The 25,807-nt window shown below is 50.4% G+C and overlaps 1 long non-coding RNA gene across 1 annotated transcript; it reads right to left on the bottom strand.

Annotated features, from left to right (window-relative positions):
* Positions 1-1,106: 1,106 nt before the first annotated feature.
* Positions 1,107-25,807, bottom strand: LOC119873320. The gene is made up of 3 exons (XR_005364664.1): positions 25,368-25,807; positions 4,613-4,698; positions 1,107-4,345 (listed from the first exon to the last, which is right to left on the bottom strand). It is a non-coding gene; the product is annotated as an uncharacterized LOC119873320 (long non-coding RNA).

The following is a 25,807-nucleotide window of genomic DNA, read 5'->3' as shown; positions in this document are numbered from 1 at the left end:
ACGTAATGGAGACCACATGAATGTCCCCTAAGAGATTTCTGGTTTTCATTCCTTGCAAGGCAATCAATGTACACAAACCTCCTTGTATGAGGTTTCTTTTTCTTCAGATCTTTTAGAGTCCTGCCCACACCAAATTCAACAGCAACTTTTTAGCAACCTGCCCCAAACCGTCAATTAATTACCACAGAAATGTAACTCTTTTCTGCACTCATATTTAATTGGCTTATTCATGCTTGGTTAAATTATCTGCACAACTGACATAAACAGGTTTGGGAACACACATAACATGGGCAGATGAGAAAGGAATCGTCTACCTGCCAGGTAGTTTCCAGTGTGCAGGCTGCTACTGGCAGGATTTACAGAGGGAATAGAAAGGGCAGTTTATCTAGACATCATTTAAGTTGGGTTAATTAAGAGAGTTTCCTTGTGGCAGGATTTGAACCCTAATCTGGCTAGCTCCTTCGCACTCGACCAACAGACCCACACAGCCAGCTCCATACTTCTGCACAAGGTCAGCCCTATGTGAATCCGAACTCTCAGGGGTTAGTTTTTCCAGTTATATGTAGATGGTTTCCCCAGCCCTTGGCTCCCCTGGTCCTCACCCCATAATGTTCTCCAATGTCTTTCTCAAGGGAAGGGTGGGCAGGGAGTGCCCCGGTCAGGGGAATTAGTAGAGGCAGATAGTCTGAGACTACTGGAAAGGGAGCTTTGACCTCCGTGTCACACCTTGAAGCAGAGCTACCTCACCTTCCTCACCTGCATGAAGTGGGCCAGAGGGAAGTCTCCACAGATCCCTTGAGCTGGTCCATACCTCACTGTCCTCATCAGCCAGTGGGGGAATTCATACCTACACCACAGTGCAGCTTTGCGATCAAAAAGGTGACACGGCATGGGGCACATAGGAAAAGCTTCAAGGAGTGCATGAGTGGCTCAGTGGTCTAGCGCTGCCTTTGGCCCAGGGTGTGATCCTGGAGACCTGGGATCGGGTCCCACATCAGGCTCCCTGCATGGAGCCTGCTTCTCCCTCTGCCTGCGTCTCTGCCTCTCCCCCCCCTCCCCCTCCGTGTGTGTGTGTGTATCTCTCATGAATAAATTTTTTTAAAAAAAGAAAGAAAGAAAAGGAAGAGCTTCAGAATGCCACTTTCTCTCCCTCCTCCCTACATTAGAGAAAAGAAGTTCTGTGTTCTTTAGACACCTAGACTTGCAAAGGTGGAGAGAATCTTGCAGACGAACATGTAGTCTACTATTTTCCAAACTCTGTTGCAGGGGCTCTTCCTTCCTTGGGATGAAAATGGGCGGTTTGAGAAGCCCCGGGCTGCCGAGGATGTACAGGAAACACCTGACCAAACAAAGTTCCAGAGCTCTACCAGCCCCATTCGGAAGCACTCCCTGCCCACTGTCTTCTTGGGAGAAGGCACTGGGGAATTTTATGGGCTGAGGACAAGGGGAGCCAAGGGCTGGGAAACCACCTACATTCAACTGGAAAACAGAACAGTTTTTGGAGGCTTTAATTAAGTTGGAGGATGGAGAGTCCATTTTCCCAAACTTCTTCCCTGGGCACAGCTTACAAGAGTCTTTTGAGAAACCTTCTTTGTAAACCCCCTGACCTGGTCCCTTCCCCTCACCTTCCTGAGGAGTTGATTGAGGTCCTGAAAATGGAAGGATTTGCCTAGAGGTCCCCAGCAGCAGAACTGGAACTGCATCCTCAGTGACCTCATTCCATCGTGGCCCACCGCCTTTCCAGCCTCCCCTCCCCGACTGCCTCTCCCAAATCCCTGAAGATGGACAAGGGAGAAGGCCCAAGAGGGGCCCCAAGGATGGTTGCAGGATGGTTGCAGCCTCTGCAAATGTTCACAACGCAGTGGTAGAGGGGTCCCCAGGAACCCAGAGTTTGGAGGCACTTCTGGCGAGGAGTTTGCTTCTCCTGGGTCAGCACAATCCCATAGGAAACCCACCAGACTCGCAAGCAGACCCCCTTGGCCTGTGAGCATTAGTCGGTCTTATTCAGGGCTGACTATCCTGGGGGCTCTTCTCTGCTGGCCGAAGGCTATGGAAAGATAGCTGGGGGCAGCGCCCACGTCGTCTCGACGGCAGAGGCGCTTTGCCTTAGCAGGCCCTACTCTTGGTAGTGGTGTGGCGGGGAGCTGTGTTTCATCAGAATTCTCCGCAGTCCAGTTGGGGAGAGGAGAGGAGGAAGAGAGGGGTCAAGGTCCTACTCATGGTGGCCTCCTGGCAAACCAGCTCCAGCCCCTGTCTGTGGCTCCCCATGGTCAGTCATCTAACCCCCAGTTGGCGCTGGGCAGGGATGTCAAGCTGGCAGAGCCAGCATCGCCTGCCCCACCACCTGTCATCTTCACACTCCAGGACTGTTCCTGCCTCAGCCCCTCTGTCCAGCTCTGAGCCCAAGACTCCAGAGGGTGCCCCTGTTGCCTCCTGGCCAACCAGTACCTCGTTCCACTGCCTCTGGGTCCTCACCCTCTATAAAGGCACCAAGTCCAAGTGCGTGCTCCCTGATGCGCCACACCACTGCTGCAGCCCACCGACTGACACGCCGGGGGCCTCGGCCACCATGCACCGCCATAGCCCCTCCAGCACTTCAGATCCCACCGCCCTCGTGCATTACCTACCTGGTTCCCTTTTACTCTCTTCTTGCTCCTCTGGGCCACACCCTCCCGTTCCGGAGGAGCTGACCACTGCCAACACCATGTGGGGCCAATAGTTGTTATGGTTTATGTACAGGGGGCTGCGATAATGGTGACATTCCAGCCATCGCTGACCCATGAGGGAAAGAACCCGGTGGCCTGCCATCCAAGGGTCCTTCAGAAGTCCCTCTCTTTCTGCCTCTTCCAGAAAGTTGCCCCACTCCCTTACCTTCCTCGGCTCCACCCTGGCTCCAAGGCCCCTATTCTGTGTCCCAGAGCCCCCTGCTCCCTTCCATCAACACACCTGCCACATTATGGGAACTGTTGCTTCTCATCTGCTTCCCCCCTTGGCTGGGGTCTCAGGAGAGAGGGGCTAAGCCTTCTGTCCCCGGCACATTGCGTGGACACATGACGTCCCATGGGCTACCGCCATTTGAATATCCTGATCAAACAAGGGAGTGCATCTTTTTCCAAAGAACCTTACAGACAGCTGGGGAGGGTAAAAAAAAAAAAGTCTCCCCAAAGGGCACAGAGGATGAGGCATGTACACAGGAAGGGCCTGGAAGGCCTAGGAAGGGACGGCCACACTGGCTGGACGAGCTGGTCCGAGACTCTGAAACTCAATGTTCCAATTCACTTTGGCAGCCCCTGACTGCTTGTCGTGCCAAGGAAGTTATTGACATTGAAATTGAAATTGAAATTGAGTTAGGAGAGGGGAGGGAAGCCTACAGGAGCCATGCAAATCAGTGTGAGGGAGATGGAGACATTCCTATTCTGGGAAGCTCTTTATTATCCAGAGTTCCCAGCTCCTGTTTATTCATAACCTGTTGCCACTAATTGGCCTTTCATCTTTCTCGAGCTCAAAGGCTGCAGGACTGGGCCGAGGTCACTTCACCCGAGCTCCTTCAAGCAGCGGTCCTGGTCGCGATTGCCTCCTGAGCACCAGGCACTGTGGAAAGTGCTTTACAGGGATGGGGGCTACCAGTCAGCATCTTAAGTGTCGGCCTGTCTCCACCCCCCAGTCCTAATCCATTCCTTACTCGGGAATCCCCACCGTAGCAGCCCTGACAGGAGGGTGGCCAGTCCATGATTGAATGACTCCAATAACAGGGAGATCACTACCTCACTAACAGCCCATTTTGTTTGTTGGACAGCTCCATTGTTGCAAGCACTCTTCTTGAGCTGAAATGTGCCTCTCCATTGGTTGCCATGGGTACTGTCCCTCCCCTCCTCCCTCCTCCTGAAGCCTCCGCAGGGGACACCTCTGTCTGCGGTCAGGGAGGCAGACAGACGGTGCTTTGAGGTGAGATGGATGGTGTTCTGGGCACCCCTCTGGGGCTGGGGAGACCTTCAGTGACCCTGTCTCAAAGAGGACAACCCAACTGTCACTCCTCTGTGCATGCACATGTTCCATCCCCCATATGTGTGCTCCCGTCTGTCACTTGCTCACTCTCATTTATCACCTCTCTTGTCACTCAGACCTCATAACGTAGAGCCCAGGTGCAAGAGAGTCAGCTGCAATCAGAGCGATGGGAAGGCAGGCTACAGGCAGATGATGGACGGACAGGAAGTCAGGCGGCCTTCTGCAGACGTTGAGTGCAGCAGGCAGGAACAAGTCTAACGATCTTTCCTGAGGACCAGCGAGCAGACAACCAGGCCAGAAGGACAGAGAACGAGGCACTGAGCAGGAGTCAAGCAGACACCTGGACAGGTAAGACAAGCAGGTAGGTACTTCTGCTTGAGAAATGAGCCTTGTGCTACTGAGGTCCCAGGTTGCTCTCCTGGCCCCTGAGGCTTGCTTGACAGAGAAGTTACTAAGGAGAAGTCTGAACACTGTGGGGAGAAAACATGCTTCCCTCGAACCCCAGCAGAGCCAGACTCCCCACCCAGGTGGATGCCTCAGTCCTCGTCATCCCACTACCCTCTCCACCCTCCCAAAGGCAGCCTCCCACCACCCATGAGTCACTCACCACAGAGCAAGACAAGGGACCAGAAAAGAATCTACATCAATCGCCTTCTGGAAGTTTCTACAGATTGGCCACTGGGAGTATATTCTCTAAAAAAGGGGAAACAAAGGAGATGAGATTTGATGTTCACTGAGTAGCTGCAATGATCCAGACCCTTCACATAGACCGTTTCACAGTAGTGGCACTTCTGTCCCTCACAGGTATTATTATTCATTTGAGGCGCTGGAATGTCAGGGAAGTGAAACGACTTGACGAAAGCCCTTCTGCTAAGAAGGGGCAGAGGTTAGATCCATGTGACCTCAGGATCACAGTATTCCCTCCAAGCTCTGTGCCATCTCCAGGGGACGCCTATGTGCATGGATTCCCTGTTTTCTCAGGAGGATGAGGCAGCCATGAGAAGATGCGGGTGATTTATGTCCTGAAGGAAGTTCCCACTGGAGGAGGCTGTGAATCGGCCCAGAAATAGCAGATGATGTCAGCCAGGGCATCCCCCCTCCCCGGGCCCTTGGCATCACCCTCATGGGACCGTCACCAGAATTGATGCCCTAACAATTACAGAATTGGATTTGCCCTTCTCTGGCTCAGCCTGCTCAGACGTCATCCCTGGTGCTCAGGGAACACCTGTCTATTTGCCCAGCTCCCTCATCATCACGTACACCCTCCTCCCCCTCCCAGGCTGGGAACAGCAGGAGGCGATAATGTATTCCGGCCGTGTTGGGCTGTCCATGCATCACCCAGCATAACGCAGTTCCGTCCTGAACCGCCTGACCTGGCCCCACTTACACGTCACGCTTCCCAACCTGTTTCTCATCCTCCAAGTGCCTAACTTCCTGGCTCTTTTTTCACTTTATAGCCTCATCTGTCGCTCAGCCCCAGTGCTTGGCACTCAAGCTGGACCTTTTGCTTCTTGTCTGACTTTGATTTAGATTCCTCCTCTGGGGATGCCTGGGTGGGTCAGTGGTTGATCATCTGCCTTTGGCTCAGGTCATGATCCCGGGGTCCCAAGATTGAGTCCTGAACTGGGCTCCCCGCAGGGAGCCGGCTTCTCCCTCTGCCTATGTCTCTGCCTTTCTCTTTCTGTCTCTCATGAGTAAATAAATAAAATCCTTAAAAAAAAAAAAATTCCTCTTCTGACTGGGCTGCTGTTGGTTGTTTAGGATAAAAGCAGGGATGTGCTGGAGCCACTCCTACTAGCTCACAAGAACCAATTGTGCGCACCTCTCTCTCCATGTTTGGTAGCTTCATGCTAGTGAACTGAAATCAGTCACAGGAGTCTTTACACCGGAGAAATTGGCAGGCTTTGCAGATCAGGACTTTTTTCTTGCAGGAAGACAGCCAGGCGTTAAACATTAATCAGCATGCCTCTTTTAGGATAAAGGAATTCACCAACCAAGACCAGCCCCAAAAGTCCCACGCACTTCAGCATAGCAGATAACAACCCAGTTACCTTCACCCCAAACCCAAGATGGGGCTCCAGGTTAGACAGCCTGGGCCCATTCTCTCCGGGAAAACTGAGGCTAAAAAGAGGTCCAACCCAAGGTTACCGCATAGGTCAAGAACAGGGGTGATTGGGACTCTGCAGCCTGAGTGAAGCCTCTCACGCCCTCTGCAGGCTACCTGCAGAGCAGATCGGGGCACGCCTCTTGGCTCAGGTCTCAAGGACAGCAGGATCAATGAAGCTTTGCCCCAGGTCAGAGCATTTGAGGGATCTTGTCTGGAATGGTGTAGGGCCAGCCTTGGCATTATAGAGTGGGGTCCTCTTCTGTCCTGCAACTAGTAACAGAGGCCTCATGCACAGCATCCTCCTAGCCCTCTGCTATGGAAACAGGAAGGACTTGCACTAGTCCTGCAGGTCAAAGCAATTACCAGGTGACCTAACAGTGCAAGGGCAGGAGTGGGTGATGGTAATGGCTACAGCTGGGGATGGAGAAGCCCAAAGGTGATGGACGCAGCCCATCCCATGGTACACTATGTGGAGTGTCCATGTCTCTAGAACGGTGGTGGCAAAAGATGGAATTAAGGTGGATGGGGGGGCACCTGTGGTTGGGGTTTGGCGCCTGCCTTCGGCCCTGGGTGTGATCCTGGAGACCAGGGATCTAGTCCCACATTGGGTTCCCTGTATGGAGCCTGCTTCTCCCTCTGCCTGTGTCTCTGCCTCTGTGTGTGTGTGTGTGTGCGTGTGTGTGTGCGTGTGTGTGTGTCTTTCATGAATGGATGAATAAAAACTTAAAAAAAAAAAAAGTGGGTGGGGGCCTGAGCATGGTGTGCATGTGCATGGGTCCATGCACCAACCCACACATGTGCACACACACATATTCATAGGCAGAATCAAAGTGTCATGATCCCTAGGACAGGTATGCATATTCCCCCACAGCAAGATAAAATCACACACCCTGAGCCATGCTGGTAAACAGACACACAGAAGCATGTTGGCTCCCAAATGTGTACACTCAGAGAAGTAAACATTCACCTGGAGATGTGCTTACACAGGCACACATGCTGAGAACATTTGCTCTTCACTAGCTCCTCTTAGCAACCAACCTGAGGCTGCCCATATCTCTGGATTCTGCACTAACTGCCTCCCTGACCTCCTGGCCTCCAGTCTCGGCCTTCACCCAGGAGCCACATGATTCTGATCCTGACCCTCTCCTACATGGAAGTTTCAATGGCACCTCGTTGCCTCCAGCATTCATTAAGAACTCAGACCTGGCATTCAAAGCCCTGGAAAATTGGGTTCTTCCATCTATCTGGCTGTCTCTCCCATTCCTCCATCCTCCCATCCTCTCACCATCCCTGCAGTGTTTCTCCTCCAGACCAATCCAATCCTCCTCCGTGTTACCAAGATCACTACTTCACTATCACCTTCAGAGATGTCCCAGATAGAGGAGGTTACTGGCTCTGAGCAAACCCATCTCCTTTTCTGTCCTCTTTTGGGGCATTTGGCTGTGTCCAGTTTGCATGAGAGAGACTGGGGACGTGCCTCGCCTTGCCCACTGCACAGTAGGCTCCCCACAGCTCATTTCCTGTCTGTCTGAGATTCTGGTACACACTAGGACCTCTGGAAGGGTATGTAGGGCAGGTGAGTTAGACTACTGCACCCTCTCATCTCTTCCTGCCTTGGCTTCCTTCTTCTCTCTTATTTTTGATGGGTCTGGCTCTCTCTGTTAGAGAAGGTTCCCTGGAAGTGAAAGGCCTCCTCCCCCTCATGCTGGAAGGATTTGGGAAGGCCTATCAGTCACCCCACTGCCTGGGAGCAATCCCCAGACTAAAGAGAGCCTGTGGGGTCACTAAGTCCTTCCCTTCTGTGTGCAAGCACAGGGTTGGTCACTAGCAGATCTCAGAGACAAATACAGATTGTCCTACTACACTCCTCAAATCTTTCAGGAATCTCTGGGGAACTTTGATCTTGGAATATCCTTCCTCAGGCAGCCTGGGTGGCTCAGCGGTTTAGCACCGGCTTCGGCCCAGGTTGTGGTCCTGGAGTCCTGGGATCGAGTCCCACATCGGGCTCCCTGCATGGAGCCTGCTTCTCCCTCTGCCTGTGTCTCTGCCTCTCTCTCTCTCTCTGTATCTCTCATGAATAAATAAATGAAATTAAAGAAAAAAAGGAATATCCTTCCTCATGCTTGACTTCAGCAGATAGAGAATTGTAGCGTTTAGAGAGACTTTAGCCGATCTCTTGTCTTACCCGGAGTCATGCCCTCCTCCCATGCTATGCCAGCCCCTGGAATGTCTCCAAGGTTGGGGAGCTCATTCTTTACAAGTTCTCCTTGACTCCTATGATACATCACTGACCCAGCTCAACCCTCAGAGGCCACAGCAATCTCCAACGTCTTCCAAGACTGGCCTGAATATCACAAGCAAATGGCACAGCCCTGTTTGTTCACTCAACCATTCTCCACAACATGGATTCCATGCCCTTGCCCTTCCCTGAATGCCTATCCATTTGCCATACCTTTCTAAATCCAGTGGATGAAATTAGCCCTGCTACCAGGGCCAGTCTTCCCCCCTACCTATGACTCAGCACTACCTGAGGCTCTCAGCCCTCCCTGCTGGCTCTTGTCTGAACCCTCCCACCTGACTTATTTCCATGGTTCTTTGCTCCATTCCCAAGGCACCCAAGAACTCCTGGCAGGGAGGTGTCTCTTACCCCCAGGGACAAAAGCTCTGGGTTTGGACTAAGGTAGACCAGGACTCAACCACATGTTCAGCTGCTGATTCTATATGAGCTGAGGCAGAGAGCCACACCCCTCTGAGCTCCTCTTCCTTCTGAAATGAGGAAAGTCACTCCTTCCTTGCTGAGTGCTATGGGGATTGAATGGAGTAGTAGACCTAAAGCCCCCAAGATAGTGCCTCACCCAGAAGCTCATTAAACATCACCCCCATCCAAGCCCTCCCACTGGGGAGCCCAGCGATGCCAGCCCCCTTCCAATCCTGGGTGGAATGAATTCAGCAAGCATCTGTGCAACCCTCTATCAGGGGCTCTGCTAAAAGCAAGATTCATAATGTCTAATGTGTTTCTTTCAACTACTAATTTAATAATTCTGCTAAAAAATGAGCTCATTTGGCCCTCAATTTGCTTCCCAGAGGCCTAACTCCTATTGCTCACGACTTCATTAACTCCCAGACATACACATTCTCCCCGCTACCCCTTGTTTTTAAGGAAGCAAGACTGCATTTGATCAATTGTAATAGTTCTGGCTCCTCTTCCCTGCCCCTCCTTGCAATGCCTCTCCTTGGGAAGATCACGGAAGGAAGGCTCTCCTCTGCCTTCTGGTTCCTCTTTCCTTTCCTCATCGGCTGAGAAAATGAGCTTTAGCCCATTGGACCATGATCTCAAGACCCAGGAGGACCAGTGGGTTCTGGTTACAAGAGCTCAGCTGAGTGTGAAGATGAGCTTTCATCACAAACTGTGTTCTTGCAATAGCACAATATAATGCACAGTTGTGAGTTTCATGGGACTGAAGATACTATACACTAGATGGCCAACTATATGTCAGGGATGCTCTAGGGCAGTGCAATTGTTTTGTTTTGATTTTTGAGGGATTTGACTTTTACTCCTAAAAGGTACCTTGTACCATGTTTTCCATCACCTTCTTAGCTCCAGCCTCACTAGCAACAGAATTTTAACCTTGTGTCCATGAATCCCGAAGGGATTGATGGCTGGGATTCAAGGGGGCACCAGTCCTCATGAAACCGAATGCAAAATGTTCTGTATATGTGCATGGATTCAAAGCTTTTTATCAGATTCCCAAAGGTATCTCTAGTCCAAAAAAAGATTAAGAGCCAATGCTATAGACTGGGGGTAGGCAAACTTTTCTGTAAAGTTCCAGATCTTTGAGGAAGATACGATCCCAACTACTCAACTCTGCTGCTGTAGTGCAAAAATGGCCATGAGGAATACGTCTACAAATGGACAGAATTGTATTCCAATAAAACTTTATTCACACAAAAAGGCATCTGGTAAGTTTCAGTCCACAGAGCGCAGTTTGTTGAGTCTTATTATTGAAGGATTTCTAGTTTTGAGGAGGAGATTATGCTAGGTGCCCCTTCAGATGCTCTCCAATTCATTCATTCATTCATTCATTCATTCATTCACACATTCATTCACTCAATTTATTATCTAAATGTATACTAAGGCCCTGCTGTAGCTAGGCCTCATGCTCAGTACAGAGAAAGGAATAAGACACCATCACTTCCCTCAAAGATTCTATAGCCTAGTAGGAGAGATCTGCACAGAGACAACTGTCATTTTGTATGATAAGGACCATGAGGCAAATTTGTACAAAAGACAGTAGTGACGAAAAAGAAACCCCACAGGGAATAAGGGAGAGGCCTAGACAGGTGCTGACAGACTAGGAGACACCTGAGGCATGATCACAAGGAGGAGGAATTTTCCAAGTAAGTGACTGGGAGGGCATTCCGGGGAGAGGACCACAACAAATGCAAAGGCACTGAGGTATGAACTGTGTTTGGAAGTGTAAGACACACAGCCTAGAACTAGAGTGTGGGGTGCAGGTGGGTGTCAGAGGGAAGGGGAAGGTAGAGGAAAAGACAAGGTGATGGCCTTTAAAGCCAAGCAAAGGACTTTAGGTTCATACTGCAGATAGCAAGCACAAGTGCAATTTGTCCCCTCATCTCCCTTCTTCTGACATTGTTATATTTGGTACTAATTCAAGTTTTAATACTCCATGACTTTGATTTTCCCAGTTCAAGCCAAAGTACACAAAGTTGGATCTGGTGATGGAGGGATTGATTATCCTCCAAATGATTGAAAGACAAATCCATTTTGTCTAAATCAAGGAGTCCAGTATTCTCAATCTTCTCCTACCCAATCACAACCCACTCCCTGCCCAGTCACTTTCTTTCTTTATTATGGTCTTTGTACTGATTGGATTAGGAGCTCACAACAAGGATAGCACAAAGTCACCAGGAAAATGTCTGTAAAAATATAATCAAAATGAAACATTCCCATTTGTACAGCACATTACTAAGACAATATTCATGTACTTTTAAGACTTAAGAGGGAGCCCTTGGTTCTCCCCCAGGAATGGCTCCATTTACAGAGGTTTCTAATCTTTGAGGGCTATGGGTAAAGGCAGAGGCAGGAACCAGACAACATGCACTTACACTGACCTTTGACTTCATATGGGAAGCCCCAACCTTGAGGCAACAAAAGTGAATGCAGCAACCACCCAGTGCCGCCATAGACCATGCTAACTCTCCTTTCCTTCGCTGGTAACTTTCTACCTTGGATCTGGGATTTTTTTAAAGATTTTTTAAATTTATTTATTCGTGAGAGACACACAGAGAGGGGCAGAGACAGACAGAGGGAGAAGCAGGCTCCATGCAGGGAGCCGGATGAAGGACTCGATCCCAGGACCCTGGGATCATGCCCTGAGTCGAAGGCAGGTGCTCAACCACTGAGCCACCCAGGCATCCCAGGATCTGGGATTTTAAATCCTTATGCTATCTGTAAAGTAAAACAGTAAATCCCTTACTGTTTCTTATATAGTTGTTGGCTCCACTAGGGTAGGGACTGTCATAGAGCATGGGATGTTGGCAACGTCTTTGACTCTTTTATTGGTAAAGAAACCAAAACACAGAGGGGAGGATTGATGTGCCCAGGGTCACCCAGCAGGATGGTCACAGGGTCAGAACTGGAATTAAGATCATTTGCCCTGGAAAGAAAGACTTCCTGCCTTGTGCCTTAGTTTACCCTCAACACAATAAGAGAACAGCCAAGGATGCGGGAAGAAGCCATTTTCTCCCTGTCAATCCAAGGCCTGAGCAGCAGGGGCTATGCGGAGTGGGACAAATCTATGAGTTTGGGGAGAGAGATAGTCATTTTCTTTTTTTTTTTTTTTTTTTTTTTTTTTTGAGATAGTCATTTTCAAGGGAAAAGACACCCTCGATGTCACTAATGAGAAGCAAAACGAGGAAGAGGCCTTGGCCCATGTAAACCATTCCCTTAGCTCCAAGCAGGCTCCCCTCTGGGCTACCACCCCTTCACTCCACACCATCCCCTGGAAAAGACCTCTCCCCCCACCTGAGACAGGCTTGACCCATCCCCTACAGGTGTCTGGGCAACTAGGGGGGAGTGTCTCTTCAAAGACCTTCAGGTCCTGAGAGGAGTCCTCTGTGCATGTAAATCCAGGAGTGGAAGAAGGAAGAGGGGGCAGAGGGCCAGACTGGGGTATGGAACCCCTCACACCCACTGTCCTCTTTGTGGTAGACACAGCACCCCAGCCTGCTACCCCGTTTGGCTCCTCCCACCTCCTGTTCAAACAGGGGTAAAGTTATGTGGCAAGGTGACCCTCTCCCCTGTTCTGAGCTAGATGGGGAGGCTGGAGACTAAGCAATTAACACGCAGTCAGAAGTAGAGGTGCCCAGGGAAATTTCCCGCAGAAGCCAGCCTGGCAGATGAGGAGGCTCAGCAGGGGCGAGGCAGCGAGTGGGGGCAAGGCAAGGAAAGCCACTGGCAGCCGCCTTTGCACATTGCCCACTTCTTCTCTGGAAAGAAGCCACTCTGGTGAGGGTAGTGGGGCCAGGGAGAAGAAAGGTGTGGTGTCCTAGACAAAGGGGTCCCCCCCCCGAGGGCACTGGAGCTCCGGCTTGGCTTGGCGAGAGGGCTTTCCCGTCTGTGGCCTTCCCTGGGGAGGAGCAGCCGCTGGAGCCCCTGAACTCCCAGCTTGGGAGTCCGTCTCCCAATGGCCAGGAGCTGGCTCTGAGCAGCTCTTGGTGCTCTGAAGTCACGGCACACACCCACTACGGCAACGACAAACAAGCATCCCATATGGCAGCACACATGATGCATAGCGCTGCAGCAGGCACACACACCACACACACACACCACACACAGAGGAGTTCTACTACAGCCCAAGCTTCCCCAGGCCCCCTCCCACATGTCTGTCCCCAAGAGGAATCCCGGTCCTGGAGCCACCTTCTCAGAGGGGACTCTCCACTCCTCAGCCTCCCTGCTGCATGACTCATTCTCAGAAGACAAGATGGGGTGGCTCTGACCTCACTCCAAGCATAGGGCCAGGTGTCAGGAGACACAGGTCCCTGGACTGATCTGCAGCTCTCTGACTGGGAGACAGTGGTAAAGTGTGGGAGTGGGGTCAAGTCACCATGTCTCTGGGCCACAGTTTCCTCCTCCGTCCAATGGGATCATAGGAAGATTAAGAAGGAATAGCACCTACTTGTGGGATTGGGATGAGGTCTAATGAAAGCACTTTGTGAGGTGAGTGATCCCCAGACCTGGGAGCAAAGCCTCCCCTTCAGGCATGAGCAGACATCCCAGTGCCCTCTGCTGGAACCCCATCAGCCAGCCAGGTCTGGTCTGATCCCAATTCACCTCAAGGCAAAACCCTCATCCACAAAGTCCCTCTCATTCCAGCTTTGACTTCTATTCCTAACACATCTAACATTCATTCATCCATTCAAGAGTTAGGGAATCCTGGATGCAAGGCGCTGTGTATGATACTACGACTCGACACCCAGGACCAATGTATGGGGGTTGCCCCCAAACCATCATGCAATTTTCCAACACCAGCTAGGTATCTTAAACTCAACTCAATTCTAACACTATTTACCTGGAGATCGCATCAGCGCCTACCCCCCCTCCCGTGAAGGGCTTAACCCTACAAAACTATCTCCTCCACTTCCCCACCCCTGCCCCACAGGTGTCACCTGTGCTTTGAACTGACCAGCTACAGATTGGAGGTTCCAAGGATCCCCCTCCTTGGGTTTGATTAATTCATTGGAGCAGCTCATAGATCTCAGAGAAACATTTTGCTTGCTGGATTACTGGTTTATTTTGACAGAATACAACCCTGGAACAGCCAGATGGAAGAGATGCACAGGACCAGGTCCACAGAAAGGGAGAACTTCCATGCTCTCAGAGCATAACATTCTCCCTGGATCACCACATGTTCACCAACCTGGAAGCTCTCAGAGTCCACGTTTTTGGTTTTTATGGAAATTCCAATACATGAGCATGGTTGGTTAAATCATTGGCCATTGGCAATAGTGTTCAATCTCCAGCACCTCTCCTCCCCTCTCTCCGAAAGTTAGGGAGGGACTCAAAGCTCCAACCTTCTAATCACAAGGTTGGCTCTCCTGGTAACCAGCCCACTCCTTAAAATGAGTTAGAGGCTTTCCCAAAAGTTGCCTCATTAACATAAAAAGGACACCTTTTCACTCTAATCACTTAGGAAATTCTGAGAGTTTTAGGAAATCTCTGTGTCAGAAATGGGACAAAGACCAAATATATATTTCTTAGTATAAATCGCAATGTCACAAATTTTAAAATGGGCAGAGACTGCTCTTTGCTCTCAAGCAGCTCCTGGACCAACTCAGCATTCTCAGTCCTGGTTATCTGATAGTATCCAGGCCTGGGAGGCTTTTAAAATGCTGGCGCCTGGGCTCCATCTCCTGAGATTCAGAGTCAATTGATCTGAAATGGGGTCCAGGGAACCCAATTTTTAAAAAGCGCCCCCCCAGGTGATTCTAAGGCACAGTTATTGCTGAGACCCACCCATCTGGTGGAAAAGTAGACCCACACCAAAAGACAGATGCACACACAATAGATGCACACACAATAATAAGAGCTAAATGGCTAAACTGAGCCCGTGTGTGTGTGTGTGTGTGTGTGTGTGTGTGTGTGCTTGATCAGCACTGTGCTAGTCCTATGTGAGCATATTTGATCTTCCCCCAAACTCAGGAAGGCATGCTCCAAGCACCCATTTTATAGAAGAATAAATAAATCTCAAGATATCAGTCAGTAACTTTCTCAGGGCAAGACTTCTCCAAAAAGGCGGCATTTGTGTTGACATTTGAAAGAAGGTAGAATTTTGCCCAAGACAGAGAAACAGGTGTTCTCAGCTGTGTCTGGCCATTAGAATCCATGACCTGGGAGGCTCTTCAGATGAGCAGAAGCATGGGTTAGGGGTGCAGAGACACTGCTGACGGGAACGGGGACACCCGAAGGGGACAAGTGGGAACTCAGATCACAGAGTCTGATGGAGGCTGCATTATGGGAAGAGAAACTTTTAGGACAAATCAAAGGTAGAACTATTGTCCTTGGCAGGTAGCAGTTCCTGGCCCCTTGTCATTATCCCCAGTGGTGGCAGGGATGAAAACAGAATGTCGAGATAGAGTCAGAGATGCTAGACCCTGCAGGAGTTTGTGGGGAGGAAGTTGAAATTATATCCTTAACTTTTTTGCAGCGGTGAAATGAAAACCAACCACATACTCTCTGTTCAGATGTAACAAAGTATGGAAGGGAGAGCATTGAACTGGGGGTCAGATGCCAAGTTCCAGACATTTTGCTCTCCTTGCCTGGTATGGGTCATCCATCAAAGGAGGGCAGGGATGGTTGTGTCTCAGGGTTTTCAAAGAGGGTGCTGGAGATCCAATGTCTCCAAGGGATGCTGGTGTGGAAAGAGTAAGTGGGGGTCTCCAGACCTCACCCCACTCCCCACAGGGCATTTCTACTTTTCCCTGTTTTACATATGGGCTGCCATGGAAATATTCATCAAACGACAGTTTCTGCAGCTCAAACAGTGTGAAAATGTAGCCTTGACTTCTAGTTAAAGACAGCTGTGTCATATTTCTTTCCTCAGGCCTCTTAAAATAATAGCAAACCCCAGGGGCTCAGGTAGCAGCCACACAGAGGTGAGAGTGACCATTGGAACTGGAAATGGGGGGATTACATGGAAATCTAAACAGAAATCATTGAGAAGGCTCCATAAGTCATAGAACTTCTCACTGCTACCCACTTTATTGGGGGAAAAAAGTGTTATGAATACAAAAGAATAGTTTAAAATGCCAACATGATGTCCAACTTTAAGAGCAGGAGACCAACCTACGCCCCTCCCCCCCACCCCAGGACTCCACACTGAAGTCCACCTTTCCACAAAATTCAACGCTAAACTGCCAATCAGCTTCTCAGTATCACACATGTATTTGAGAAGAGATCCTACCATGGACAACTGGTAACTAAGGTTTCCTGCCGGGTGCTAGGAATGGATGTTTCCAGGTGCTTCAAATGTGGTGACTTTTCTAATGCTCCCAATAATTCTTGAGGTAAGCTACTATTTCTGTTCTCATTTTACAGATAAGGACTCTAAGGAAAAAAGAAGCCAAGCCCAAGAATAGTCATCTAGTTAATAAGCCATGGACTTGAGCTATGGGCCTAAGGGGTCACCCCCAAGTCTATGTTTTAGAACACCATGCTGTGAGCTCTTATCACTAAGATAGAAATCAAGCAGAACAAAGGCAGGTGTATGACCCAGGGGGGAAAAGAAATGATGTAAAGAATTATAAACTGTTTTCTGAATGTAAAAACCTTACATTTAGAATATTAATTAGAATATTCTAATTAAGATAGAATGTATATTGCATTCATAAAATAGGAATAGAATACTACGAAAAAGGAAAAATTTGAGAACAGGAAAGAGCTCTAGAAAATAAAAAATGTGTGTGGGGTGCCATATGGCTCAATCAGTTAAGCATCTGCCTTTGGCTCAAGTCATGATCTCAGGGTCCTAGGATGGAGCCCCGCTTGGCAGAGAGTCTACTGCTCCCTCTCCCTCTGCTACTCCCCTTGCTTGTGCTCTCTTTCTTTCTCTCTCAAATAAATAAAACAAATCTTTAATGAAAGAAAGAAAGAAAGAAAGAAAGAAAGAAAGAAAGAAAGAAAGAAAGAAAGAAAGAAAGAAAGAAAGAGAGGGAGGAAGGGACTCCTGGGTGGTTCAGTGGTTGGACATCTGCCTTCAGCTCAGGATGTGATCACGTGATCTGGGGTCCTGGGATCAAGTTCTTCATCCGGCTCCCTGCAGGGAGCCTGCATCTCCCTCTGCCTATGTCTCTGCCTCTCTGTCTGCATCTCTCGTGAATAAATAAATACAATATTTAAAAAGAAAGAAAGAAAATGTAAAATGTGACATAAAACACACAACATGTGCTATAAGACAGTGTCCACCAAATGTAGAAAGTAGGTCAGTGTGGCATAGATGCATAGATGCACTGAAAAAAATATATATACAATTTAAAGAAGTGTGGCAGATTGCATTGATTGCCCTGATTCTTTGCTCATTCCAATATCCAAACTTTTTGTCACGTGATTTGGCAATTCACTCCACTAAAGGGATCTCTTGATTTGGGGTGCTGTCATCTGATTCGCTTTGGGCCATTAGTGGCCACAGGTGTGACCAAAGGCTTGAAAGCTCTTATGGAATTGGGCTCTTGCTTCTTTACCATCACCAGGCCAAGGACATGTCTGGACTAGCCCACTGCCCCACAGTGAGAGTGAGACACATGTAGAGCAGAGCTAACCTCCACCAACCAACCCCATCTTAGATCAGCCCCCAGTAACCTACTTCCAGGTGTATGGGGAGCCCAGGCAACACTGCCACTCAACCAAGTTCAGTCTAAATCCGTGATGCTCCACTATAGATCCGTGAGAGTAAGTACTTTTGTTTTCTTTTGTTTTAAGCCATCAAGTTTGGGGTTGGTTTGTTATGTAACATTATTGCAGCCAAGGTTAACTCAAACAGGTTGCCACCCAGGAGCTGGCACCCAGCTAACAGAGAAAAAGGAAGGAAAGGAATTATCAAAGAAATAATTCGAGTATATTTCCCAGCACTTAAAAACCTCCAGATCAAAGTCCCTACCAAGTACCCAGAACAATACATAGATCCACCCCAAGGCATCCTGTTGTAAAATGTCAGAACCTATAGACAAAGAGATGATCCTAAGACCTTTGGGGGAGGAGGGGACAGGTTTCATAGAAAGGACCATGAGTCAGGATGGCTGTGAGGCTTCTCAAGAGCAACACTGCATACTAGGTAACAGTAAAGCAGTACCTTTTAAATTCTTGGGAGAAATTGTTTTCCATAAAGAATTCTATACCTAGACACACAATTAATATAGAAGTTGAAAATAGGGATCCCTGGGTGGTGCAGCGGTTTGGCGCATGCCTTTGGCCCAGGGCGCGATCCTGGATACCTGGGATCGAATCCCACATCGGGCTCCCGGTGCATGGAGCCTGCTTCTCCCTCTGCCTGTGTCTCTGCCTCTCTCTCTCTCTGTGTGTGTAACTATCATAAATAAATAAAAATTAAAAAAAAAAAAGAAGTTGAAAATAAATATTTTTTTTTTAGATATGGAAGGATTCAAAAAATTCACTTGGCACACTTTTTTACTTAGTAAGCTACCAGATGATGTACTCTGGCCAATTTGGGAGGTGAATCTGAACTACAGAATCCAGGAAGACAGGAGATTCAGCGGAGGAGACTGGCAGAGGAAATTCGCAGGATAACAACTTTGCGGCAAGTCTACAGAGTAATAGGTCAGACTGGTCCAAGGAATTCAGGGCTCCAGGAGGGAAGAACCCAGGGAAACAGGAGGGATTGAAAGAGGAGTTGATATAAGGCAATGTTTGTGAACAAATGCTGATAATAATGCTATGGCAGATCTGATGCGCCATTTGGAAAAAAAAAATTTAAAAATCAACATAATTGAAAATATGAGGTGCTTGTTACCTCTGGGTATATTTTTCCAGGTGGTTAATACTAGATGTCAATGGTAGACAATAAGAGTTTATTTCTCACTCACATGTGATCCCATACGAGCCAGCCAGTCCTCCCTTTGGAGGACCCCATGGAACCCAGAGCCTGCAGGGTCTCCTCACAAGGGAAGCCAGAGCTGGAAGAGGCAGACAGCCTCTTCACTGCCTTGGCTCAAAGGGAGAACTCTAGCCCATGACCCCTACCTAACTGAAACAGAAACAGAGAAATGGATGGCGCAGACAGGTCATCCTAAGGGCACCAACTTTCTTTGCCACAACAGAACAAAAGTATGAGAAAGAAAATCATAATCCATTGCTTGCATCTCAAGTGAGCCACATTTACATCATCATCATAGTGTTCTAGACTTGACTAAAATGTACAGTATATCTATATAAAGAGAAAGGGACAGAAGTGGGGTGGGTCTCAGAGCGAAATCCTTGCCTACCATAGTGGGAAATCAATAGATGGTATCTACAACTGATAAAGCAAGAAACAGCATTGTACTCACATTACTTAAAAATACGAAGGCACACAGCAAACAGAATGCTGAAAGAGCTAAAAATATGCTGTCCCTGTGAAAAGCAAGAGTAGAAGTAGGAAGGGTGGGGAAAGACTGTGCTTTTTTATTATAAGCCTTTTGATATTTAAAAAAATTTTTTTTGATTTGTAGATGCATTATTTGGACAATTTTTAAGGCAAACCAAAAACAAATGCTAAAAATAAAATCCCCTGCACTTGCTAATCATTAAGGACTGCTCAGTTCTGACCTTCTAAAGTTCTTGAATTCTAAGCATCCAGGGGAGAAGGCTTGTGTCATTGTTGAGATTTGTCTGAATGCAAACTGTCACAGGCCCGGGTCAGAGAAGTCAAAACAGAGAAAAGTCCTCATGTCGTTCTGAGCATGTGAGATCTTTGTGAGATCTCGCACTTGAGCCACAGCCAAGGGGATCTGGAATGGCCGAGACCTGATCCTGGCACCAAGGAAGCTTCCGGAGGCCCCAGGAATCCCATCAGTTCTGGCCTCAGCCTCCCTGGGACTCTGGGGAAGAACAGGGCCAGTTATGCCCCACGGCCCCATGGCAGGTACAGTGGGCACCAGCTATAATGAGAAGTGACAGGTACAGTTGCTGGAAAAACATCCCGGCCTAGAGCTCAAGCTGCCCAGAGTGGCTGGAGGCTTCTCAAGCTGTCAGGAGGGTCCCCACACACTTTGATGCCACAGCCAATCTGGTCTTGAGCATTAGCATCTCATTAGTGCAGGCTGAGGCCAACCTGGGGCCTGGGGCCCAGCCCAGCTTTGGGTGGAGGAGAAACTGAGACCCCAAGTGGACAGAGGGGAAGAGGCCAACAGTTACATCCCACTCCATAGCCCTGTCTGGCATCAGAGGAAACCCAGCTGAGCCCGCCCTGTCTGGGCAGACATGCCTCTGCCATCCAACCAGAGCACTCTCCCTTATATCACAAGAGAATGAACGGAAGCCCCTAGAGGCCAAGCATCTCACCTAAGCAGTCAGGTCATTCCTGGCTTCAGACCCTTCAGAGGCTGCAGATGACATCAGCAGTGGTCCTCCAGAGCTCAGCCCCTGCCTCCTGCTCCAGCCTCACTGCTTCCTAGCCCTGGTCCTAGCTCCACTGTCTCTTCCAGGTGAGGTGAACCTAAGCCACACTCACTTCTGGACAAGTAGGATGCCACCTGCTGAGGAGAACCTGAGGCCAAGAAAGGGTTTTGTTTATGTTCCGGGGCAGGTTGGGGGGGGGGGGTCCCCAACCATGCTTGCAAATCCTTCTTTTGGGGATTTATCCCCATCTGTCCCCTGCCAACAAGAAAAGCAGTCAGGGTGCTCTGGTCCCCAACCCTCATGGGGGGAGGGGGCCTGAGGGCTCACTCCTTGCCTCCATGCAAAATGCACCTGGACCACCCCCAACCAAGTGCCAGTCTCTCTGTTCAGGGGAGGGGCAGGAAGGATGGGTCAGCTCGCGGAAGAGGGAGAGGCTCAAGGGCGCATGACTTCGCTGGGCACGGGAGACGGGGGTTCTAGGCCCTGTGACTGGCTGCTTCATTACCCCAGGCCAGTACCTCCTGTCTCTAGCCTCAGTCCCCCTAACAGAGGAGGGCAGGGTAGTGCCAGCTGTGACACTCTCTCAGAGCCCTTCCCGCTGCGATAGGCTGGTTCTGGGCTCCCTCTTGGTACCCATTTCCACAGAAACCAAGATGAGTGGAGCTGAAAGGTCACTGGCTCCATCCTCCGTTCCTGGGCAAAGCAGCCCTTGAGAGACTGCAGAAAGCTGCCCAACCGCACAGACTCCAGGAGCCGGGCCGAAGAAATGGGTTTGGGAGACCTTCCATGCAGATGCCTCCCACGGCGCCCCTCCCTGTGGGGAACTTCTCCCAGAAGCATGCTCCCGTAAACAGCGGGAGAGACGCTCCATGCTGAGCACCAGACAGCGGATGGATGAGATAATCATAAATCCACAAACTGCAACAAGATAAAATTATCATTATATGAAGTTAAATTATTAATTAGCACCTCCAAAAAAAGACCAGCACCACCTGGTCTTGAATCCTGGAAGCTGTCTTTCTGAAAGCAACAGAAATATCAAAATAGTTTATCAGTACTCCACCTCGTGGGTGTGCTACCCCCATGCCTGTGGCTGCCAGAAGCCCGATGGCTAAGGGTCCAGCCAGGCAGGCCCAGGCGGACCAGGATGAGCCAGTTTAGATCAGCGACTCAGGGGACCCACTTTTATGGCTGGGGAAACCGAGGCAAAGAACTAAGTAACAGTGCCACAGAAGCTGGATCGGGTCAGACTAAGGAGTTTGTATGCTGCATTGGGAAAGGGTAAGTCCTGAGTCGGCCTGATGGTCTAAGGACTGGGGACACTCACCCATGTAGTAAAATTCAACCGAGTACTTAGCGCCTAAAATCCAGAGAAGCCATCATTCCTTGCCTGTGAGGAACACAGTATATGATAGGCTGGACCAGTGGGTCAGCTGTTTCTTCTGTCTACCTCACCCCACCTGACATAGGATTTATCCCTTTTATCACCATCACTGTCCTCATCACCCCCTACCACCACCAACTCCTACAACCCATGTGTGTTCATTAAATCCTGGAACCACTGCAGCTTAATGAGGGAGGAGGAGCTTGTAGAAGCACCTTTCTAACCAGGGCATCAATCCTCTCGATGAAATGCCTGGTGAATCGTGGCCCAATGGAACACTCCTGGCAATAAGGAGCTTACTCACTGCTCCATAAATCAGCCCATTGCCTCTCTGGAGAGCAATTTCTCACTCATTCATTTATTCATTCATTCAGGAAGCATTTACCAAGCATCTACTAGGAGCCACCTCAGGACTCGTTCTTGGAGAAAAGAACTATTTTCTCTTGCTGAGAAAAATACGACCCCGTATCTCTTTCCAGAAAGCTCTCGGATGATGGGAGAGGCAAACAAGTAACCAAGCCGTGAAAACACAGTGTGGTGTGTAAGTAGATCATGTGAGACACTCCATGCCATGTTGGAGGCATGATCTAGTCCACTCTGCACGACGATCTGTGGGTGGCAGGCACTCTTATCCTCACCTGACCGATGGAACAAATGAGCACAGAGAGGTTAAGGAACTTGCCCAAGGTTATTCAGCTGCGAGGCAGAGGGATCAGCATTTACACGCAGGTTGTCAGACTCCTGAGCCATGTCCCTGGCCCCTCGGACAGAATGTGTCATCCCCTCGCTGGAACATAGGCCTGGCAGTCCACCCTCAGGCCGGAAGCCTGATAGTAAGCTAAGTGTGTGTCTCTGTGCTTCGGGCTTGGGAGCCTCTCACGGAGGCACACGGCTCCCTGGGGCTCACAACTGGCAGATGACTCTGGATCCAACAGAACGTGGGTTTCAGCTCAGATAGAGATGGGAACAGAGATCTCTCTGTCTTCCTCGTGCACCTTCCACGTGGCCCCAAATGGGACGAACTGCATGGCCCAGACTCTCCTCCGGCCCCAATATCCGCCCTGGCTCCAGCCAAATGAGGCCTGAATAATTCATGGCCAATGCACACGGTCCAGGCCCAGAACAGCTTTCCGGTGGCCAAATTGGAGAGGGAGGTGGAGGCCAGGGCAGCTGGACCTGGGAGGAGGCTGTGGTGGGGTTTTGAGAGCCACTAACAGCCAGGAAGAGTAAACAAGGTTCGATGAATTATTCAGCCAGGCAGCTGCTGATGCAGCCTGGGGGTGGCCATGGCATGACAATGTGCTAAGTCTGACGTCATCACTCACCAGGGGGCAGCCCCAGGGGCCGGTACAGGGAGCTCGGACCAGAGCCAGAGGGCAAGGGGTAAGCGAGAGAGATAAGTACAGCCCCGCCCCACCCAGGAGAGGGGCAGGAGCCAGACCGAGCAGAACCTGAGTCCCAGGCTGGGCCTGCCCGGAAGCCCAAAAGCCGGTGGGGAAGGTAAGGCCCAGGGAGAAGGGCAGGGCCTCTGGAGGCTGATCAAGCTGGTGTCCCTGCAGAACCAAAGCCATGCAGCCTTGGGGAGACCACTGAACCTTGTTGCACCTCAGTTTTCTCAACTGGAAAATGGGAACCAGGAGCTGGCCAGGATAATCACTGCACCACAGTCTGAATCCCCCATTCCTGGCCCGGCCCCAAGCCCACTGCTGTGCACACGGTGGATGGCAGGGCTTCTTCCATCCCTCAGGTTGGCAAGGCCAGCTCTCTGGGCCTTCTGGAGTCTTTTCCATCCCTCCCTGCTGTCTTTCCACCCCACATCACAGGGCATGCAGGAACTCTGCTGGTGACCCCTGCTGTAAATGTTCACCCAGGGAGGACGTCCAGATGTCTGCAGATCTGGGGCGCCCGGGTGGCTCAGTCTTGCTAAGCGGCTGCCTTCGACTCAGGTCATGACCTCAGGGTCCTGGAATGGAGCCCCTTGTAGGGCTCCCTGCTCAAGGGGGAGTCTGCTTCTTCCTCTGCCCCTCCCCACTGCTGGTGCGTTCGAGCTCTCTCTCTCTCGCGCTCTCTCTCATTCTCTCAAATAAATAAATAAAATCTTAAAAAAAAAAAAAAAAAAGAAGAAGAAGAAGAAGAAGATGTCTACAGATCCTCTGCTGAGCCCCGGGCCAGCAGCACAGGCAAGAGGCTTGGAACTGGGAGGGACCACATTCCTCCACTGATTGCTGTGTGATTTTCCACCTGCCCCTTTCCCTCTCTGGGCCTTAGCGGCGAGACCAGTAGGTCCCTCAGATTCCTGGGGCTCTGACCTCAATGACAGTAGGTCAGTAGATGGGAAGGGCTGACCGACTGTCCCCTCCAGCTGGGGTTAGCGGTGGTAGAGGCTAAGCTTTCCTGGAATTGGCAGGGTGGGAGTCAGGTCTTCCTTCAGAAGGTTCCAGTTCTCTCTTCTCCTGAGAGTACTGTGCTCTACCCATAAGGGTAAAACAGTAACCACCAGTGGGAACAGAACCTCTCCTTCACAGCACAGGGCTCACAGCCTCACCAAGCAGGATGTTTCCCATGATTCTGACTCCCCAGGTAAGGATGGAGCAGCAGCCACTCAAATAAGCTGGGCGCTTGGTCCAGGGCCACACAGCCATCAGAGAGAGTCCGTCCTGGAATCCCAGACCAGGCCTGCGGGCTCCATCGCCCATGAGCATGGCTGGCTTCTAAAGCATAATCACTCATTTAGTCACTGACTTTGCTAGAACCAAATGCCCCCTTTCCTCCCCAGCACAGCTCCAAGCAGGTGGGAGGCTGCCCCAGGACTCAGATCATTCCCCAAACTTGCCTGGGGTCCAGCCCTGGCTCTGGACCACTTACCACCTGCGTGCCCTTGAGGGAGTCTCTTACACTGTCTGAGAGGCAGTCTCCTGAGCTGGAATGTTGGGGTAATGACGCCTCCGTGTGGCTGTGACGGGCTTGCACTTTGTGATCAACCCTCAGGTGGCAGGGGCAGCTCAGGACAAAACTGGCGAGAGCAGAGAGGAGGTGGCCTGGGTAAGGAGACAGGGGCCGGCTGGATGGGAAAAGGGAGGAGGGCCCTCTGGGCAGAAACCCAGAACAGCTGCCTAAGTGCTCAGTAATACATAAGTGATATTGGCTACCACCTAATGTTTGCACAGTGCCGGCCAGCTGGGGTGGGAGGGGACGTTTATTAGAGACCCAGCCATCTCTTGGTGTCACTCTCATATTGAACCTTATGCCTCCCTAATGAGCTCAGGGTGACGGGCTGACCCTCAGGGCCCAGGGCCTTCCCCGGAGCTGAAGGATGAAGGCCTTGGGGGTGGCTGTCCCCTTGGGTCCTCAGCAACGCTGACTCCTAGGGGCAAATGGCGCAGGCTCAGCAGGGACTAGGGTGCCCCATGCCTTTCCAGTCATGGCAAGGACACAGAGGAAAGGTGTGGGGTGCTCCTGTCTGGGCGGCCTGGATGCCTGAATTCCCATCCACTCTTCTTGCAGTGCTCCTGGTCCCCAGGGCCGTCATCTACCCACCTGTAAAGCAGAAGACCTTGGAGCTAGGGGAACCCTGGTCCTGCCTCCACCAGAGGGAGCGGGTAAACACACACCCCAGGAACTGAGGCTGCCTCAGAAGGGGACGAGCAAAGCCACAAGGGTCCCAGGAGTTCTGCTGCCTCTTCTCAACCATACAGGAGGGTAAATTGAGGCCCTGAGGTCTCAGAAAGAGAATGACTCACCTGAGATCACACAGCAAGGCCTAGGCTCTCCGTGTCGTGCTCTTTCCACACCATCCAGTTCCATCCTGCTGGGGTTTTGGAGACCGGAGGAAAGGGCTCTGCCTCCAGACCTGAAAGCTTAGGATGGGGAAGGTTCCCGGAGCCTCGGGGAGCTAGAACACATGCGGCCAGGAGAATGCCCACTCACCTACCCAGCTGGCCATGTGGCTTCAAGAGCCCCTGCGTCTCTGGGCTCTTGTGCCCCTGTCTACAGAATTACTGTGCCTCTGTGAGGCATTCCCAGAGCTGCCTTTGAAGGTACTAGAGGCACTCACCGAGAACCCCGTGTTCTAATCTTGACTAGGCTACCAATTCACATGACACCAGCAGAAAGAAGGGTCCCATTTCCCTGTCCATAAGCAGGCGTGTGTGGTTTCTGAGCTTCCTCTTGTGTCTAAGAG

This window comes from Canis lupus, chromosome 9, assembly GCF_011100685.1.
Source record: "Canis lupus familiaris isolate Mischka breed German Shepherd chromosome 9, alternate assembly UU_Cfam_GSD_1.0, whole genome shotgun sequence".
Classification (NCBI taxonomy): domain Eukaryota; kingdom Metazoa; phylum Chordata; class Mammalia; order Carnivora; family Canidae; genus Canis; species Canis lupus.
This window is presented reverse-complemented; position numbering and strand designations above follow the sequence as displayed.